The 22,377-nt window shown below is 36.1% G+C and overlaps 1 protein-coding gene across 4 annotated transcripts in view; it reads right to left on the bottom strand.

Moving 5' to 3' along the window:
* The window catches only part of LOC145661059 (uncharacterized), a 970,674-nt gene extending 957,804 nt beyond the window's left edge, over window positions 1-12,870 (bottom strand). For all 4 annotated transcript variants that reach the window (XR_014126881.1, XM_081726498.1, XM_081726502.1 and 1 more), the window contains exon 1: window positions 12,714-12,870. The gene's annotated coding sequence lies outside the window, so the exon portion shown is untranslated. The remainder of the gene's footprint in view (window positions 1-12,713) is intronic.
* Between the last annotated feature and the right edge of the window lie 9,507 nt (window positions 12,871-22,377).

Here is a 22,377-nt window from a genome sequence, read left to right as displayed (position 1 = left end):
TACCTCATCCAGTCCATCAAGTCTATCTTAACTCTAGATCTTTGCAAGTGAACATCACTCATGTACTTCCCAAAAATGTTCACACTAGTCCTATTACAGTTTCCGTAATCACATGTAATCCAGCAAAAACGAAACACTCGACCTGGCTTCGATTCTATTACTTACAAACATATTAAAGAAAGTCCTATAGCACTACCTAGATTTTTGACATTTATACAGTATATACGTTTATACTTCGAACGGGATTTTTCCTACCGACTAGAAAGTGTCTAAAGCACTCATTTGTTCCAAATCTAATAGTCTCCATTGAATGTCTTGTCCTATTGCCCCATAGAGTTAACGTCTACTTTCAGCAAAATATTCGAACGAATGCTTGTAAAATGTCTACTCTCTTATTTACTCGCCCGCCAACTACTCCCAACATACCAAACCGGTTTTTGAACCATTTTTTTTCTATAAACGATCAACTACTTTGTCTCACAACTATCATCACTAACCATTACAACGCCATTCAACCTTCCTGTCTTCTCCTTTTCGAACTTGAGAAGGCATTTGACAAGGTTTCTTACCTAGTACTCATATACAAGCTCATCAAATGTAAGTTTCCGATAACCTACGTTCGTATTATTTATGACTTCCTCGCACGTTGTATCTCATACGTTGCCATTAATGAGCAGCTTTCTTATCCTATTTTTCTTATGTGTGGAGTACCTGAAGGTTCTCCTCTTTCCCCTCTATTATACATCCTGCTTGTTGCAGATCTTCCGCAGCTTCTTCCTGACGTTCACCTCTTATAGTATGCTGACGACATTGTTTTCCTTGCTCTTGGCTAAACCATCCAGGCCATAAAGATTTCATTACGAGCAACCATAAATAGTTTCCTACCGACTGATTTTCTAAGTGGAAGCTGGAAGCTCACAATAAATGCCTCAATACCTCAAGCCATCGTATTTATTCCACCTCGTAAACGTACCAAAGTTCATCGCAATCCATCCCTTCAGTCGCTCGGTGTCCATTATATACTCATCACTCAAATATGCACTGTCACATACTTAGGCACTATCTTCGATACTCTCACCTGGAAACCACACCTCCAAAGTATCAAAACGAAATTCTACAACCGTCTGAACTTGCTCAAACAACTAACTTGGGGTCTTAAGTCCAACGTTGTACTGAACTCATGCGAAGTCTTTCTCAGGCCATTTCTCATGTATGGCTTTCCGGATTGTATTTTAGCTTCTTCCTCCTATTATGATAAACTACCCATTTGGAACGATATACTTTTTGAATTACCTTCCCCATCTATGTGCCAAGACCAACTGGTGAGGTCTATTCCTTGATCTCATTTCCTACTCTCCGCTATCATCTTGAAGTACTTCGTTAAAACTTACTGAGCGTTACACATATCGTCTACCTCTGCTCTTTGAATCAATGTATCATCTTGCATTTCACCTTTCTCCCGCACAATACCATCACATCCCAGTTCACCTTCTGTTTACATTATACTGCTACACTGTATCACCAGACCATCTCTATCATTAAGTCTTCAACGAATATCACCTGCACGTTCATGTCCCTCATATCTTTCCGTCATTTTCTGCACAGTAATTTTTTATTTTACTAATAGGGCTCACTGCGTCCACACTACCCTAGAGCAGCTCATAGGCAGAAGATAACCGCATTTGTCTCTCTAACAGTTTCCATTGTGTGTTATGGCGTCAAGTATGCTTTAGTTCATCTCTCAACTCAATTAGTGCTTGTTTTCTAATTTGTACCTTAGTTATATCACAACTTCGTCAGTTTTACATTTATCGTTTCTTGTTACGAACTACTTCAATTACTATATTACTTTCGTTATTATATATTCTTAATTTGAATAGTTTTGTTATTCCTCCTTTCTTGTTCTATGTTCTTTCATTTACTATATAATTTTCTATATTTCGATAGTTAGGTAAAATGCATATTTCCATCTACCTTGGCGTATGTTTATCATCGCAAATATCATAAAGACCTTAAAATGAAACAATGGTTAAAAAAATACCAATAAAACAGCCCAAAGCAGATTCATCAAATCCTCACTCCTACCAGACCTTCAACTCCCCTTCCCTCAAAGAGGGTGTAGCTCCATGAAAGGTTACAAGCTAATGGCTAGCCGTTAAAAAGAAACACGCCTCAATGGAGAGCTTAGTGAACGCGGAACTGAACTTTGGGTTCCATGAGTCATAGAATTAGTTAATCAATCATCATAACTCCTTAAACATAGAGTTGCTGAATGATAGATATTTATAGGTACCTATCTTTCAGGACTGTTCAAATGATACTTGAAAAGATGGATTAATTTGCTAGATACTGTACGTGTCATTAGTGAAATAACTGAAAGTGAACGGAATTCAAGTGTGTATAGTTTTAAGGTTGATTTCAACTTGGTCACTTTAGGTGGATTCTTAGTGATCTCACTGTTATACTGAATGCTCCAGGAATGGTGCGGCGTTACCAAATAGTGTCGAACAAGGCCCGTATTGACGGGGAAAGGGGGCCGGGATCCCTAAATTTTTACTGCTCCCCCTAAAATTTTCACGGAAGGCTTGCAATATAAAAGAGATAATTCCAAGAATTTTTCCATTTTAACTATTTGACGAACACTTCTAAACATATTTTGAAGGAGTTAAAGTTTATCAGTCTTCTCGAATATCGATATGAAATGACACAGTATATACTGAAGCAAGTTTTCCGAAAAGAAGGAATATGTTCATAATACTTCACGCCATAGTTGTAATAGCGATCTGTGATGTAGGAGACGAAGTGTGAAGTGCTTACTGCAAGCCAAATCATAAAAACAGGAGCAGGAAAACAGCATTTATCTTTTGTCGATTGCAGTAACGGCGATAGGTTATTGTTATTCTATTGTGTAGTTGTAGTACATACATGCATTGCAAACTCCTCGTCAACAGAAAACATTACATTAATTATGGAACAATTAGTTGGAACAATTAGTTGTGAACTGAGTTAAGAGCTCCAGTATACACTTTTCGTGTTATCGTTCTAAGAAAGAAACACTACACCATTTCTTAAACAAAGTTTGGCTAAAACAATTGGTGGTGTAGTGGTGGAGTGCCAGACTTCAAAGTGGAAAATCTTGGTTCGATTCCCCATCAGGTAGTATGAGTTTTTTGCATAAAGTAATCGCTGCAAACAGTGATTCATCTTCTGATAGAGAACTTACAAGGGATCACAGCCGATAGTTCGAGTAAACAGTGTGTGCGTTCTACATCGTACACTGCAATGATAAGTATGTTTCATATTTATATTCATCCCGCCCCACTCTCTCTTGACGTTTTCCTATCCTGTCTTTGCATCTTTCACGTCTCCCCTCTCTCTCATACACGCACTTCATATTCGAAAGTTAAAACGGATCAAGAGCCCGATACACATGGTTTGGAGAATCTAATTACCTGGGAACTTCGGCGTCGTGTTTTTCGTGCTCTGGGGATAACATCTCCAGTCCTGATCATTTCTGACAGAAATCCTGTTTAATCATAAGGGAATAATTAATTTTTTATCCTCTGCGTTACCGAGTCTCAGTAGACTTACCGGGTCACTACGGATTTGAATCGTCGACCTAGTGGTAGTCAGTAACCTAACCAACATTATCCGACTGACACGATGATCCGTTTGAGCTTTTAACGTGTTCACTCTATCTGTGCAAATTACGTTGTATCTAGAAGAGATGAAAGCAATGTTGAATGTTCGGAACAAGTAAATCTTCGGAAAAGACTAGAAAATGGTAACCTCTTTGGTTATTTGAAAAAAAATATCTTATTTATACTAGTTCGAAACAAAATTTGTTTCCATCCTATAATTCAATGTGTTTTGTTCACGTTGAAATTTGAAACATGCTACATGCATGAGGAACAAACTTTTCCTTCGAACATTTGTAACTTTTCATTACGATACACTTTGCACTTTTAATATAGGGTATTTCTGATAGAAACTTAGCAGTAAAATAGCACTCTTCAATTTTATCTTTCTTTCTCTTTTCTTCTCGTTTCGTTTTTTTTGTTCAGTTTGCATTAGTAGTTTGAAATGGAGGATATGACCAACTCTATCTACTGGGTATATTAGAATGTATTTTAGATCAGTACGTCCAATGAACACTACCGAATTTGTAATGGAACCACGCGGAAGCAATATATGTGTGTTAAAGTTTTGACATTATCCTACATGTGTCTTCGAGATTTAGAGTTCTACTTGAAATTGAGTATGCTATCCACTATGAAAGTGTCATAATGAATGTTTAAAGCATCCTCTATATTCTAATAGTTCTGACAAAATATGTAAAAACAAACGTTATTTCTATATTACTGTTGGATTCCTGGAAATGGAACTTTATAATCTTGGATTCTTTTCTTACTGCGTTTGAATTCCACAGTTTTATCTGTTCTCTCTTTTTTCTCTTCTTCTCTCCTCTTCTCTTTCTCTCTCTCTCTCTCTTTCTCTCTCTCTGCATCGTTTTTGAATCTCTCTGTAATAGATATTCATTGGTTTGAATTTTTCATTGTGTGTTTCAGTTTCTCCCTACATCAATTTATGAATCATTGTTTCGTCTCGCATTTGTTATTTCATTTTATCGAAACTAATACATGTGTAGTTGAAATAAGAATTGCGCTCATGTTTTTAGCTAATTTAATATGAGAGAGAAGAAAGGGAGAGAGAGAGAGGGGTCTCTTTACCTGACACGATTATGAAATAAGAAGTTGTATATTGGGTGGCCTAATCGCACGGCGTTAGCTGTTGCAATTTTTTAATGCGTAGTATACAAACATACGGAATCCTCTTGCTTACTACAAAAATCAGAACGGAGCATACGTTATCCGTATGCTAGATAGGCACTGCCCTTAGGTGTTACATCATGCCGTTGCAGGATGTCTGATGTTTAACAGTCTTCCTTATATTATTTACATAAATATATGTTACTTTCGTCAGCTATATGTGATATACGTCCATTTGTATGCGAGATGCTGATCGCCTATATTGTTTCATACGGAATGTATGTACAGATGGAACACATATACAGAAAGTATTATAAAACATCCGTTTTCAGTTATACGCTTGCTGTACGTTAACTCCAAAAGCCACGGGATTTACAAATGTAACATACGATATTACGTAAGCGAGATACATTTTTTTCTCAGTGCAGCTTTGAATAACATTATAGTACTTTTTTTTAGCTGTTTCGATATGTGTCTTCTTGGTATAGTATGCAGGCGGTTCATTTGTATAAAACAAGTTTAATTTAAGATTTTAAACAAGAACATAATATAAATATTTTTCAAAGAATACAAGTATAATTGTAAAGAAGTGAATTACTTCAAAGTTGCCCGTTCACCTAATTTTCAACAAAAACCATAATAAAATCTACAATCATCAATTTCTACTTAAACTTTACTCGATTTATGTTCTGTTACGTTAGCTGGAGGGTGATAGTATGGGAGGGGAACCACAATTACATATGGTAATCCATTATTAACCTACAGGGGAGACTGGCAGGCCGTGAGGAGCACGGTTTGGGTACTAATGGGGAGTGCGGAGTTGAGAGGGAAGAACGAGCGAAGCGAGAAGCCAAAGTAAGGTGGGATGACGACGCATTACTAGGTTACTTACATTATGTTATGTCTACTTCCCATTTTCCTTAGTCCTTAGGTTTGTAGAGCTTTCCTATCTCAAGCAGAAAATCGTGGACGATTGTTGGTGGTCTTTGTTCTTTCATTCATTAACCCATAAATATTCAAAAGACTAACCTCCTTATCAACATCATGTTTTACAAATGTTAGTACCCTCAATTCACATCCAGCGTAAAACCCTGTACACTTGCAGCAGGCACGTAGCCAAGGAAGGGGTCTGTGGGGTCCGGACCCCCTTTTCGAGACCAGAAATGGAAAAAATTAAGGAAGGAAGAAACAAAATGAAATGAGAAAAAGAAGGATCACCGTTAAAAAAACTACAGGAAGCTTTTGGTTACTCTTTCTTATGAGGAGATTTGTATTACTTCCAATACACGGTGGCGAAGTGAGCGAGATATCCTGGAAGAGTCAGGGAATTTTAAATTTCTAGAAAAGTTACAAAATTCTCAGAATTCCTGCTACTAGTCAGGAAGATTTTAAGCTCCAGATGCATAGTGCCGTTGAGTAACAGTGTGGACATTTTTTCATCATAATTTTTCGTCATCGCATCCTTGTAGAATCAAACATGTTATTTCAAAAACAATTTTTTACTGCTCCTTTAACCTGTCATTTGGAACCGACAGTAGTTGACGGAATAATAAAAACAAAAAAATTGTATGGAAAAGTTCTATTAGCATTTGATTCAACAGAAAAAGGAACGCAGATATTGTAAAATATTTTACAAGGCATTATTGAGTATGTACTTTTTATAACAGTGAATATGTACTTTTCAGAATAGTTGAGATCATAATGAAAGCAAAGTTGTTATATTTGAATGAACAAGGAAAGAAACGTAAATATTGTAAAACCTTTTTCAATACTTTTTTATTCTTTCCTGACTCGAGATTCCTTCATAGTTTGTTATTAAAATACTTACCAACATATCCTCATTTTACTGTCGTAACAAACCAATATATTACTGTCGTAATTGCCCTGATGACGAGAACGATGACAGCTCTCGAAACGTTGGCCTATCCACCAGTTTTCACCTGGCTGATTGCCCGAGAAGAACTTTATCAAACCAATATATGTTGATAGTAAAGTAGTTTACATTGATCAAGCTCCAGAACCTTCAGAATTTCATATCGCGCCCCCCTCCTCGTTACGAAATCATGACTAAACGAATCAATATATGTTCCAGTAAAATAGTTTAGAATGCTTTACTTACATGCTATCAAGCACAGAAGCGATCAAATTATGAATTTCTTCTAGGTAAATTTTGAAAGTTTTGATAAAAACGGACGAGCAACTTTGCAAGTTAACCCTAAACAAGAGCCTAAGTAAAGTTGAATTTCCTTATTTCACAGTAGATCATCTCTCGTTCTTGATCTTAATGTTAATATTACATGTGGGACTATTAACACTTTCAATACGGCTGTCAATAATGTATTGACAGGACAGGGGGTAATAACACTGGCGTGACTATTGTCATGAACGCCTTGACACAAGTTGTCCTTTAAAATTTAAATGTCCTGGCAAGAGCCATCTTTCTACCGTATGTACAAGATGATCAACGAAGGTCCAAGGATCAATAGAAAAAATTGGTAGTTGGAAACACTAGACAGTAACTGCGTAATAACATAATGAAAATAACCAACTGAATTGAGTTGTATGCACGTGTTATATTATCGTCTTGTATTTTTGTTTCTCCTCATCACTCTTAACACGTATAGAACTGCGTGCGTTATATACAAACTCGAGTCAGCTGTGCATAGTAAATACTATAAAAACAAAATATTACAATTAAAAAGAATTATGCTTCTATTGTTGATACTTGATTTTTAACTAAAATCAGAAGTAGCATAAAAACGACCGTTTTCTGGGGAACTCTCCAGATTAAAAGTCCCGTAGTGAAACTGTTAAAACATTTATATATTAATACTAATTCGTGTAGTTAGTAATACCTATGTAATAAAATTTACGTTTTCATCATGTAGATTACAGAATGTTAATGTGTGTGTGTGTGTGTTGAGGGGGATGATAGAATTATGTAGAAGCAAAATACTTAAACATTCAGAGCAGATATAAATTGCTGATGTTACTATTTCGTGAACTATAATATGGTTGACTCGCCCCCTCCCTTAACTTCTACTGGACCCCTGTACATTTTTAGGCTGGCTACGGGCCTGTGTCGAGCGTCCACTAGTGCCAGATAATAAAAAATACATACTTGGATACATACTGGAGAAACATTGGTTTAACTTCTCAATATCAACGTTTCAAATTCGTTACGAAAAACGTCTCGGTAAAAGCCAATTTTATATATAGAGCTTTCTATAGTGTTCGCTTACTTATTGAATTTTTTAGTAATATGATTTTCTGACAACTTAATATACTGTCCTTATTATTGTGTTATTATATATTAATGAGTCTTTGTTTTTCGCTCAAGTAAAGAATAATACTGACAGTAAGTGAAACAAGGGACATATGAGCTGTTGTTTTGGGGGTATACATCTTAAGTGTTTTAGGGGTACGCACATTTCGAAGCCGTAAAGAGGATGAAATTATCATTACACTATCATTGTCAAATTATTTTTAGCAATATAATCAAGAGCAATGCTTAACTGACATTATTGTTGTACTTCCTGTCCAATCGTATAGCAACGCCTTGAAGCATGTAGCATGCTTCCTGGCGTCATATTTCGTACAGGTTTCCGCAAAATTTGCGGATCGCAACAGAACGCAAGAAATGCACCAAGTAATTATAACTGCTATGACAACTATCGTAAACTATGACACAAACCTTGCGTTGCGATCACGCAACCCCATAGGAAATGTGCCCTATACCCAAGTCTTTTTGTGTTGTAGAATCTCAATTCAACTATTGTTATAATTCTTTCAAAACTTTGACGTCTTTTCCTTTCAAAAACGTCGTCTAACGGAAGACAACCAATCTTTTTAAATTTTTAATCCATGGCCGAAACATAAGGAAATTCTCCTTCTTTCAGTAGAAAAATTACCCCAAATTTTTAATTTGTGTGTGTTATTTAAGGCACTAAACTTTTGAAAATTTACTACTAAAAATTTTTGAAAAACTAATATTTTTTTCTTTTGCCCGTTCTTTTTCGTAAGTGGAAACAGGTATAAATTTTCCACAAATTATTAGAAAGTAAATAAGTTCTTCTAGGCTAGACCCAAGAGCCGAACCCTTACCGAAAAATATTTAAACATTACATACAGCATTCACATAAAGTTTATACGTTTATAAAGTTTATAAGTTAATTTTAAATTCATATTAAAATATCCGCAAAAGTTATGTATTCTTTCGCGAAATAAGAGGCTCAAATCTGCTGCCACCTATGTTCACATTTATGCTTTATACATAAACATCTCAATTCGTTATGCCTCATGGTTACCGAAATAAAGAGCGACATTATAGGTACGTGGGACTAGGATACTAGAGAGCACAAATAAAATAATAATAATAATTAAATTTTGTCCTTTATTGAAAGTGAATGTTTAAAAGATGCTAACAACGTGAACACTACCATGGCGCCGAAAGTTAAGATGTCAACGTCACGTAGTTTTTGAGAACAACTGAAAATCGAATGCGCGCTGGCTTTTTTTTTTTTTTTTTTTCAATTTAAAGAAAAACGTCTCGCAAGTGAAGCTTGGGTTTTCTGCACCACAGTTTGCGCTGAACAAAAATAATCCTTTGTGTATAAGCGAAAGCGAAAGCGAAACAAAATAATAATAATAATAATAATAATAATAATAATAATAATAATAATAATAATAATAATAATAATAATAATGGCGTTGGACAAGCTTGCGGCAAGAAAGTAGCGCAACCAAGCAACGTCACGATATCACTGAAAACTGAAAGATGTTCCGGGACCAACTTTCACTCATGCTTCGTAAAAAATCGCACGGAAACTGGCGGTGTACTTTCTTTACCATGAGAATGACGGTGCACAAACTGATTACTTAGATCATTAATGATTCTTATCACATGTAAATATCAGTGTGATACGGTTAAGGGGACTTGTGGCCACCCTGTACAACCACAATTTCAAGTAACCGAGAATACTAGAAGTATATAGAAATGTTCTAAACATAGCTGACTAAAGCTGTCCAAAGACAATCCTACTAAGCTAATAAAATTTATTCTAACCTAAGCTAACCTTCGAGTAATTTGGTAATTGCTCTCACCTAGCTTCACCTAACCATAGAGTAATTTCGTAATTTAATAGTGTCGCTTAGCGAAAATACGTGAATAACTTGTAGAGATTCGTGAAAACAGTCTATTACATTTACCGATAGTATTTTTACTGTTTTACTTAATTAAAAGTATGTTCAGTATACTTGATGTAAAAATTACATCAAGAACTGTATACAAATGAATTTTGAAAAATACTACTATTTAACAAAGTTTAAAAGGTTGATAACCTATCTGGATTTGATCGGGCAATTGTTATCTTACCCATAATTTAATTATTATAAGGAAATTAATCATCATACATAGGAGACATGGAGGCAACTTTTTGGAAAATACTTGTTTCTGATGTTTCAATTAAACGCCAATCAATCAATTTTTGGAAAATATATAGGTTAAATGTATTAATTCACAAAAGATTAATACTATTTATGTAACTTTCGTATGTAGGTGACCACCTGTAACATAAATAATATGTAGAAACAGCACTCCAAAATTAGCTATATTAACATCATATTGTACTATGTATACAATGCATACAACATACATATCTAGTAATAATAATATCAGAAATACACATCTACATATGATTCATTATTACAAACATGCCTTTATAAACTATTTAACTTGTTAACTTGCCTGTCCTAATCTCACCTCATCTAATCTAATCGACAGTAAACTTCCGGATCTTGCCATAACTTGAGAAAAAAAGCGATTATTTGAGGAATTACAGTGTCTAACAAACATCGTATAACAACGTATTGCCTCTTCAGCTCTCCACCGCAGCCACCTACTTGCATTCGTGATTTTTAGTGGCAACTTAGCAGAAGTTGGTTTATGTTTTGGCTAATTTTATTGCAGATGGTGACCCTGGAATAGACCCACATAAACCTGTTTCCAACTTTGTATTGCTATTTATTTGTTGTTATTTTAATAGAACTTACCTAAAATTATTCCTCTTTCATTTCCGTCGTTCATTGTTAATAGTTAATCACGAATATTTCTTATTTTCATGTTTTCTTTGCTCTTGGCTAGATACGCATTCGTCTGTATTGTATTACTTCGCAAAATTAGCACCTTCCAACTGTTACGTGTTGCACTACTCCATATAACGAAACAATGAATTGTTTGTTAACTTCTCATGTTTCTAATCAGCACCATGAACAACACTTTGCTACAATGCGATGTAAATAAACTTTGAAACGGAGGATTGCGGATGTAGCCGTCTGTCAAATACATGTCCTACGACATAAAAAATTACAAAACACATACGAAAACACTAGTTTTCTGTACTGTGTTGCCACACAAGGGAATACTTATATTCATGAAATACGAATCAGAAAATGATGCGCTCTTACTGCCAGAGAGAGTGCCCCCCCCCAAAAAAAAATGAAATCTTTGAGTTTTACGTCCCAGGATTATGCCGGTTAGGCTAAAGGAAACGGTGAAGATGAGAAATAATTGAAGTGGCAGAATGAAGAAAGTGGGAGGAAAGGGAGAACTCCGAGAAAATCTACGAGCACGGTGTTTGTCCACCACAAAGTCCACACGGCACGAGCTGGGATCGAAGCAGGGACCCCAAGCTCCAGAGGTGAACGCTTTGCCACTGAGCCACCGCGCTCCCCAAAAAAAGGTTGTTAAGGGAAGAATTGCATTAATGGGTGCAGACTGACTTTAGGAGGAGTGAGTATAACTACAGTGTGCGTATGTATGGCATAGAAACTCCAGTGCTTAAACAACTAATTAATTTTTTAAAAAATATACTATGTGGCCAGTAAAAGCACGAAATTTATCTAACGGGTCAGGGCAGGAGTCCAACAAGGGGCCAGAGCAATAGCGAGGGTGTGCGTACGTAGGGAGCAAGCGTGTCATCGACGATGGGTATATGCAGAAACGAGGATAGTAAAGAAACACTTTCTATGACATAAAACACATGCCTTGTGTGTGGTACAGCTTTGCGATACATCTATGATCACTTTGTACACTGCCCTCACACAGTACTTCATTTCAATGTCTTTCTTATAGAGTATTTCGTGGTAAAGAACACGCTTTCTATTTCGTTTCTATCTTATTATAAATATGAAAAGTAAGATCCCAATATATTTTGATTACTCGTAGAACCATATTGTGAAACCTAGTAACATGTCTTGCCTTTGTTTTACAAATGTATACCACCATAAAATGAAATAGTACTTTTTTAATATGTACTAGAGTCTCAAGAAAATGAGACTTTAGAACATATTAAGAGATTATTTCAAGTAAAATAGTTTTATAAAGTGGACCCCATATTCGTTATCTACACGTTACACATATTACTGCAAATATAAATAAAGGAGTATGTTTAGTACAAGGGGTCCAGAAGCACATTAAAACACAAAATTTACAGGAGAAATGAATGATGCAAGTACTTAGACGTAACAGAACGTAACCAAATATAACCTAGCCTAACCTAAAGTATCGTAAGCTAACCTGAACTAACCTGAACTAACCTAATATTAGTAGAAAGAAGCGAAATTCTATCATTTTTTTGGAAAATTATGATGGACCCATACACTAATATAACATAAACTAACCTAACATAAACTAACCGAACCTAACCTAAACTCATCTAAAGTAACATAACCTACTCTAAACTAACCTAATGTGAACAGAAATTACCAAAATTGTAACATTTTTTAGAGAAAAGAGCTGGACCCCTTCTGCTAAACATATGCCTAAATAAACTGTTTTGAAAAGTTCATTGAATGTCATGAAATATCTCAAGTCTCATGTCGATTCTTAGTAATCACTATTATATAGAACGTTAGTCTCTTATCTATTTTATTTTAATTACTCACCAACATAGAAAACCATGTACTTGTTGTAGCGGAAACTGGAAATTTAATAATATGGCATTTAATGTTAAACAACGTTTATGGTAGAGCCAAAGTTCATATTAGTATAACAACCGAAATATAAATTTCAATCTGTATTTCTAGTGTGTGATCGCTTTATGTTCATTGATCAGTATAAGTTTCTGATAGCGTATTTTGCCCAGCAATTATTCTGTTATGTTTCTGAATTCTATGCACTGAAAATGTCGAAAATGCTAACAAGTTATACTTTATTTATTTAATGGTATTTATTTTAAATTTCAAACTTATCTTTGTTAGAACCATAATATAAAGACATCTGTCATGTTGTTCATTTTCGTGTTGAATACCAATGATCGTCTAAGTTCTTTCTAAACATTCAAACTTGATTTAGGTAAGTACAGACATCCAGACAAGGAGGCCTCCTCCCTACTTTTTCTTGGCCCCAGCCACAATAAGTCATTATTAACTCAAAAATAAAAGTTAGATTAAAGTAAAATCAGGCAAAAGCAAATAACTTTTAGTGAGTAATTGTGTTATAGTTTCGCCAACGTAGCATTATGTTATAGCTTAATTTTGTTATAGTTTATCAAACACATTATGAAATAAAGTCTAAATTCTAAAACTAGAGCTACTTCTTTCTCTCCTTGAATTCTGCTTTACTGTATCCTTTGTGCACTAACAAACTATGGTTTCTATTCTCATATTTATCTTTGTCATTTCTACCCTTTTTTCCATATTTCTAATAAAGCTTCTTTATTTCTTCCATCTACATCACTCCTTTTATGATAAATGATATCTGCTCACAAGGGAGGGTCCCACAAGTTATCCCTCAAATCAGATTTCCGCATAGCACACCTGATAGAGCATCATGAGAAATGAAAATGAGCAAAATTTGAAGTGCTATGGACGAGAAGGATACAACCTACGGGACTTCAATATTTGAATATCCTAAAGATTATATAATGGAATTATGTACCTTTAAAGTTCATATCTCGAAAACCGTTAAAGCAATTAAAACAAAAGATGCCCAATATAATGAAAACGAAATGCAGTATCTGAAAGCACAAACACTCTTGCCATACATGAAGCAGTGTGGCCAACTCAGGATGAAAGTATTGTGTTTTAAATAGCACCATATACAAATGTGCGCATATTTACAATGCATTATTTTCACCAAACACAACAGTGAATTGCAGTGGTACAGTGTTGCACAATCTTGGAGCTACGTATGACAGTCGTCACCTCTCACAATTGTTTATGTATTATTAAATAAAATTTGTATTTTTATTTTTGTTTCACTTTGTATGTATTTTTTTTCTCGTGTTCTGTTTGGAGTCTGGACAGAGAAGAAAATATCTTTAAAAAACAGAGCAGTGGTCATCTCACTGAAGATCCGAGGACCCTTGCTGTCACCATGGCAATTTATCGCTCTCGGGTGGCGGAGAAACCCAAGCCATTTTAACGGACACACAAACACACCCACAGAGAGAGAAGAAAATTCAAAATTAACCGGAGAGAGAAAGACAAAATTTTAAAAACTAAATCAGTTGCTACAGGAAGCGTGCAGCGAGAACACAAGACATAACGATTTCTTCACAACGCCTTTGCACACATATGTATATTTTTATTTATCGTTATTATACAAATATGTTCAGGAAATAAATACTCATAGTTAGTGTCGTAGCAACGAAGGTGCTGATATCCCGAATTCCTGCACAACTTGAACTCTCTCTCGTATTGAAATGGACAGTTTGTGTGTGTATAAAATGGTGCTCTGTGTCTTCTCCACAAAGCGAGTGCAAGGTCCAGCTGGATGCTTTAACACCGGACTCCAAGTGGGACATGAGGATTCTACGTGCCGTGTAAAATTAAAAGACAAGGTAGGATCTATACTTGCTTTCCTATTGGGAGGCGTTTTCCATTTTCATATAAATCTTTCTTGGCACGAATACTTTCAAGACGCCCAAAGGGACGCCAAACAATTTGTATTATATGGGTCAGTTTGGAAGTGTCCAGATGATCGAAATGAGACTTCTGTTATCATTTTTTTTAAATTGCTCCTTTTCTTGACCCATTTATTCAGATGTTGACTACTACTGACTCAACAGTCATTTGCCCGCGATTGAAGTGACAAAAGAACATAAATGTTTGAGGGATTTTTAGTGGCCAACTTCCCAGAAACGCTACTCATTTTTTTTTTAAATTTAAAGTTTGATCATGCAGTGATAAACTTATGTGAAGTACATTTTTTTGTGTGTGTGTTTTAGAGAGAATCCTAAAATGAATTATGAAAAGTTTCAAGTGCAGTTAAATCATCGTATCTTCATCACTACGGAAACCAGCTTTATTTTTTTTTCATTTAACTCTATTTTGGAAACATCAGTTATTATACATAGTCATTGTTAATTAATATAATCTATAAAAAAAAAATCGAAATGTAACTTACGTTACATTATTTTAAATAATAACTTCAGAATATAATTGGTCATTATTAAGTTATTCAGCCCGCTAAGATAAAAGGTATCTCAAGGGACAGGAATAGATTTTACTTTAAAACAAGAAATATTTGTTTTGTTATTGATAGACTACTACTACACTTCCATTGTGTTGGAAAGAAAGTATCTCAGATAATTTTTGGTTATTGTACGAAGTATAGAAAATGGAATACATATGACGAAATGTGTGTAAGCAAACATAAAGTATTACGATTAATTTTAAAATCATATTTAAACTTTAGTCTCTTTCTATAGGTAGTTGTTAGAGAAAATAGGCGTCGACGACCTAAAGTAATGTAGAGTATAAATATTGGCCAAGAAAGATCGATCTCTAGAAGTAGATTTGTGATTTAATTTCCTGTGTATTGATTTATAGTAATGTATGTTTATGTCAAGTGTGAATCACCTATGTGAAGTGTGTAAATACAACTATGGTATTTTTGTATTAGTATCAATTGCTTTCATAAATGTAAAGCAAAATTATGAAACTGAATTTTATATACTCTAGAAACATATAATTCACTATACTTCATTTTCCTTGTCAATCTTCTTTCAAGTAACTCAAAATTAAAGGTCATGACCCCTATAATCTTAAATTTTCATTAAGTAATATTCTATCTTGTTATTCTTCAATACTTTTCTAAAAGTTTTCCGTCATTTAAGTAACTGATCAAACTAATCAAACAGCTCCATAGATTCGATTCTGGTATTGTCTATACAAGTAATTTGTAGGAAAACTATTCAAATTTATCAAATAAAATTATGGCAATCAGGTTATAATTTAAAATCTTGTTACAAACTTGCATTTTAATTAAAGAATCATAATGTGGTTTAAAATGCCGTTTGTATTAATGTTACATATCAGCATTATGTAATTTTGCAGACATTCAAAATTTAGAAAGTTATTGTAGTATTTTTTTTAAATTGATAACCTTTACAGTAAACGTTCAATGGAATAAGTATGTCATTTTTTTTAAATGCAAATGTTTTCATCAGATGTTGTTACCTGTTGCTATTTTTCTTATCTAAATTAAAAATTCTATCAATGTTATCCAAATTCAGTGTTATCTTTTCTATTCAATCAAGTTCAGATTACCTCTAATCTCAATTTAGGCAGAATAACAAAGCTTTGAGTATTGCTGCATAGGGATCTAGCTGAACTGACTTTCACTTAAAGCATTATATTTTGTTTTAAAGTAACTTGGCAATATTCTTCGTTAATTAATTTCTAATAATTTTTCTGGCTACCCATTTTCCTTTTTATATAAATTATACAGCACAATGAAAGTCAGTGCAGCTATTCCCAGAAAGTCAAAATTAGAGAACCATTTTCCTTTTTCAGCCATGCAGCATGTGTTATATGAAAGAAGATCGGGAGCAAAGCATTTTTTTGGCACTTGCAATTTTTTTTTATTCCACTTTTATGACTTTCCTTTCTCCAAAGCCCTGGAATCCGTTCGGAGAGGGGTTGGTCTAGAAGTGAAGTAGGAGGGGAAGTCATATTTAGGCAGCCCAGCGAACGAATCCTCGCATCTGTAGCGTTTTCAGCTGAACCGAGGTTCGACTCCAGTCGGACTCAAACCCCGGGAAAGCTAATCGTGAAAAATGGCGCCCGAACAGGGACACGAATAATGTTTAGCGTGAAAAACAGTGCATCGAACAGGTACCCGAATAATGTTTACTGCAACAAAATGTCACATCGAAATTGGGATTCGTGTTTTCGAAACAAAAAGGACGTTGCAATCATTGACCTGCTTTACTTAAATTAGATTACTTCACATCAAATTAAAATATTTTTCCTTCCTAATTACGAAATTGTGGAGTGTAGCAACACTCATGGCATTGAATTCCCATTTCCGATATTTTGAAATTTTCCTATTTATAGCGGACACAACAGTTTCAGCAGAACAACCCAAAACAACTTAACTTAAAAAAAAAAGAAAGAAAGTAAGAAAGAAAGAAACGTTCTGTTTGCTGTATAATTTTTGCTCCACATCCTCTGAGTGTTTCAAGCACAGAGGGAAGGAAAACACAGGTCAAAAAGAAGACTTCACAAATGACGGTTTACACACTAGCCTTTCTAAAAACGACAGGGGGTGAACCCTCTGAACGTCGTAAAAAAAAAGTAAAATAAAGAGTATTGACTACAGCTTAGAAATGGTTTGTTTTTCTTTCTGCCTTTTGCTTGGACTTGAATGGATTGAGTAACAGAGGAAAAGAAACAAAAATGAAGAGGATACCGGAAAGAAACAGGTAAAAAAAAAAAAGTAAGTACAGTCAACTCAATAAGCAAATTTATCTTAATATAGGTATTCATACTTCGAACCAAGTAAATCAGTATTAGTATATATATATTCGTGACATATTTGTATATTTGTCTTTTTAGTAGTATTTTAAATTAAGATTTACGTTTGTGCTTCGTATTATGAATTTATTAGTTTCATGTTTTTGTATTCATAATTTTTATATTACGTTAGAGAACAAATATTTACTACTAGGATTTATTGATTTATATGTATGTAAGGTAACAAATCTTTAATATTTGTGAATATTTATAAAAGAATCAGAGAGAGAGAGAGAGATATGGAGGAGTTTGGGATATTTAAATGGCACTGGAGTGAAGGCGGCACTAACTACTCCATAAAATAATTTTGTTTAATTGGTTTGTGTAACCATACGTTTATACATTACATCATTTGATTTTTTTTTGTTCTTGTGAACATTTGTCTAAGGGGACAACAGTTCTATTTTTTAAGTTTCAGATGCCGAGATTGCGTGCTCAGACACTGGAAATAAGAACGAAAATGCTGACTGGAGAGCAACAAACTTGCCCTGATTGTGGCAGAGATGTATGGGAACAGGATGTAATCCCATCTTCTTCTAATGCAGAGTGTGTCACGTGTAGCGCTGTCAACACAGCAGTGGCGTCGGCCGAGGGAAGGCAATCTCCAGCAACCGAAGAAACGCCAAGAACAGAGCAAGCAGATGCTTCTAATAGAAACCCTGCAAATACTGATATTGTCGCCATGCTACAGACTCTTATGGATGAACAGAGAAAATTGCAAGAAGAACAGAGAAAATTGCGAGAAGGTCTTGACAGGAAGCTGGATGAACAAAAAGCAGAACAAAAAGAAGAACAGAGAAGATTGCGAGAAGGTCTTGACCGGAAGCTGGATGAACAACAGAGAAAATTACAAGAAGGGCTGGAAAGAAAACTCAACGAGCAGAAGGAACAGCAGATGCAAGATATGAAAATTTTGCAGGAAAGTATTGCTGCCAAAATGGCAGAGAGGCTGGATAGGCAGGCCAAAGAGCACCAATTACAGCTGCAACTGCTCGAAGAACGAATGCAGCAGCAGACAGAAATGACAGAAGAGAGACTCATGCAGCAGATTGAACAAAGGCAGGAGATGATATTAGAGGACGTTAATAGAATGCATGCGGAACAGAAGAGTCAAGCAAAATCCGACAAAGAAGAATTACAAAAGCGCATAGAAGCCAACCAAGAAGAGGTGCAGCGAGACATTCATAGTGTCGAAACACAACTTTCTGTGCACGCTGAACAACTAATTCGGCTGCAACAAGTGCAAGAAGAGGAAAAGAGGAAGATGGCTGACCGAGTGGACAGATTAAGTGAGGAAATTACCCGAAGGATGCAGAGGCAGAACCAAGAGATGGGTACAGTCGTGCATCCAACCACAGACACAGGGGAGACGTCGAGAAGCCGAACTGCTTCACCTCCACCATGCAATGCCTCAGTTCTGGGCGAGGATTTACGACGGGACACTACGCAGTCCCAACGGTCAGTTGAAACGCATGGAAGCGGGCGAAGCTTTCTGAGGGCACCCAAGATTGATGAATTACCAACTTTCGACCCAGATGCTGATGCAAGTCTACCATCAACCTTTTTAGATCGATTGTTGGACGACTGTCGACTGTATGGAATTGCCCAATCGGAGCTTCTCTCGATCCTCCCACGGATCCTTAGAGGTGCTGCAAAAATGTGGATCTATAATCACTTGCAGCAGTTCCGGACATTTGAAGACTTCCGAGTTGCTTTTCTTAGAAATTTTCAGAGCGAAGCTATCATCCAAAGAAAGCTAACTCGTCTTCGGAATACACGATATCGCCCCGACTCCAGAAAGACGCTCCGAGAATTCTTCTGGGAGCAAGTCAAAGCATTCAAAGAACTCAGTCCAACAATGTCCGAGACTGAGGTGTTGTCCAACGTAAAAAACATGTTGCCTATACGTGTGCAGCGGCAGCTAATAGGGATACACCTTCAGGACACGGAACAACTATCAATGATATTATGGGATAGCGAGGAGCTGGACCGCATTGAGCATCAACAGCGGGAGAGAAACGCGCAGCGAAACCAAAGGGGTGCTGCAGCACAAGGTTCAAGGCGAGTCCAACAGACGCAAGCATCTGTGACAAGAGTACACAATTCTCCCGGAGACAGGAGACGAAGAGAACGTGTGCACCCTTACCGTGGACGAGGAGGAACGAGGACACAACAGACCGATCCACCTGTTGAAGATGATCAGGCGTATAGAAGTGGACAACAAGAATCGCATAGGGGAACAAACATAGGCCAACCATCTCGAAGAAATACACGAGGCTATAGAGGGAACAGAAGTCAACGAGGTGGGTCGACAGATGAACAAACTAGTCAAATCCGAGAAATCCGGACGCAAGAGGTTTCTCAAAGAAGAATTGGCAGTCATCGTAGAGGACGCGGTCATGGCCGTCCGCACAACACCAATGCCAGAAACCAAGGCGATAGTGAGCCAGACACAGATCAAGTTCTTGAACAGGTATCAGAAAACTAATCGTCGACTGTTACGGTCCAGGGTTCGAGTTTACGATCAAATAGAGTGCCAGAAAGAAGACGCCGCCACTCATCATATGAGAAACTTGCGCCAGGAAGAGAAATTTCATAGTAATGTAGATCGATTTTTTTTTAAAGAAAAATAGAAGAAACCATATATATAAACTATCTGGTCGAGGTGAGCAGCGCTCTTGTAGTAACAGAAACAGCGCGCCCTCCCAAAGTTAAAATAATACCGCTACAACATTCCTCTCACAAGGAAGAGAAAGAAGAAAATGAAGAAAACACGTAATTGAGGCTTCAAAACTGAGTTTGAAAATAATTGAAGAAAGGAATCTGGAAACGGAGAGATGCGATACTGACGACGGAGGAGAAATTAAAAAGAAGGTTTTTACGCGTGTGAATGACCACGCATTGTGGCTGGCGATGAATATGACACTTGTTGACTCGAGAAAAATGAAAGTTAGAGCACTCGGTTGTACTACGGTCCCGAATGAGCTCCGAAGTAGAACTTGCGTTAGAGGCACTTGTTAAGAAGCTCAACGCAACCTTCCTTCGTATTTGAGGTGTAGACTTCCTGTAGGACTTAACGCGCCGAGCTAGAGTACATACTCGCTTGAAGCAGCGAACTTCCTCAGGGTCCACCAATATTTTAAGTTTATTCCTACCCAGTATGGTAGAAGATAGAAGATGTCCTCGTATTTTATTAATTGTTCGTATAGATGAAGTCCAAGTGGATCATGTAAGATTAGTACAGCATGACAAGAGTTATAAGCTAAAGTATCAATAAAGAAGTTAACCTCGCAAAGAGAACAACAAAAGCTCCAATAGCACCCTCCGGACATACCAGGACGCATCTCCAAAAAAAAAAAACAATATATGATACAGCACCACATCAATGGGTAAATACCAAAGAGCCAATTACGTTGCATTCAAAATATGTTAAAGTTGCGTTTAAAAAAAAAAATAATAATTTCTTGCGATATATTTATATGTATATAAAGGCGTCCAAAATATGCTAGCGAACATAAATAGCACTCTGGTGGCTCGTCCAACTTTGATCGGACTCGAAACCCTACAATATGTTACGCTTTGACAGAAAGAAGTTCTCTGCTAACACTTAAACGAAAAATGGTTGAAGCAACATCAGAGCCAGGATTTTCATGGAAAACATTTCTGCAACAGTTGTAGTCGGTGACTCATTGTCATTTACAGACTCCGTTGAGATGAAGCAGATCTTCCGTTTCACTTCATCTCGTGCTTCATCTTAGGAGGGGGGTAATTATGACAGTCGTCACCTCTCACAATTGTTTATGTATTATTAAATAAAATTTGTATTTTTATTTTTGTTTCACTTTGTATGTATTTTTTTTTCTCGTGTTCTGTTTGGAGTCTGGAGAGAGAAGAAAATATCTTTAAAAAACAGAGCAGTGGTCATCTCACTGAAGATCCGAGGACCCTTGCTGTCACCATGGCAATTTATCGCTCTCGGGTGGCGGAGAAACCCAAGCCATTTTAACGGACACACAAACACACCCACAGAGAGAGAAGAAAATTCAAAATTAACCGGAGAGAGAAAGACAAAATTTTAAAAACTAAATCAGTTGCTACAGGAAGCGTGCAGCGAGAACACAAGACATAACGATTTCTTCACAACGCCTTTGCACACATATGTATATTTTTATTTATCGTTATTATACAAATATGTTCAGGAAATAAATACTCATAGTTAGTGTCGTAGCAACGAAGGTGCTGATATCCCGAATTCCTGCACAACTTGAACTCTCTCTCGTATTGAAATGGACAGTTTGTGTGTGTATAAAATGGTGCTCTGTGTCTTCTCCACAAAGCGAGTGCAAGGTCCAGCTGGATGCTTTAACACCGGACTCCAAGTGGGACATGAGGATTCTACGTGCCGTGTAAAATTAAAAGACAAGGTAGGATCTATACTTGCTTTCCTATTGGGAGGCGTTTTCCATTTTCATATAAATCTTTCTTGGCACGAATACTTTCAAGACGCCCAAAGGGACGCCAAACAATTTGTATTATATGGGTCAGTTTGGAAGTGTCCAGATGATCGAAATGAGACTTCTGTTATCATTTTTTTTAAATTGCTCCTTTTCTTGACCCATTTATTCAGATGTTGACTACTACTGACTCAACAGTCATTTGCCCGCGATTGAAGTGACAAAAGAACATAAATGTTTGAGGGATTTTTAGTGGCCAACTTCCCAGAAACGCTACTCATTTTTTTTTTAAATTTAAAGTTTGATCATGCAGTGATAAACTTATGTGAAGTACATTTTTTTGTGTGTGTGTT

The sequence above is a fragment of the Thermobia domestica genome, chromosome 1 (genome assembly GCF_964235325.1).
Source record: "Thermobia domestica chromosome 1, izTheDome1.hap1.1, whole genome shotgun sequence".
Taxonomy (NCBI): Eukaryota; Metazoa; Arthropoda; class Insecta; order Zygentoma; family Lepismatidae; genus Thermobia; species Thermobia domestica.
This window is presented reverse-complemented; position numbering and strand designations above follow the sequence as displayed.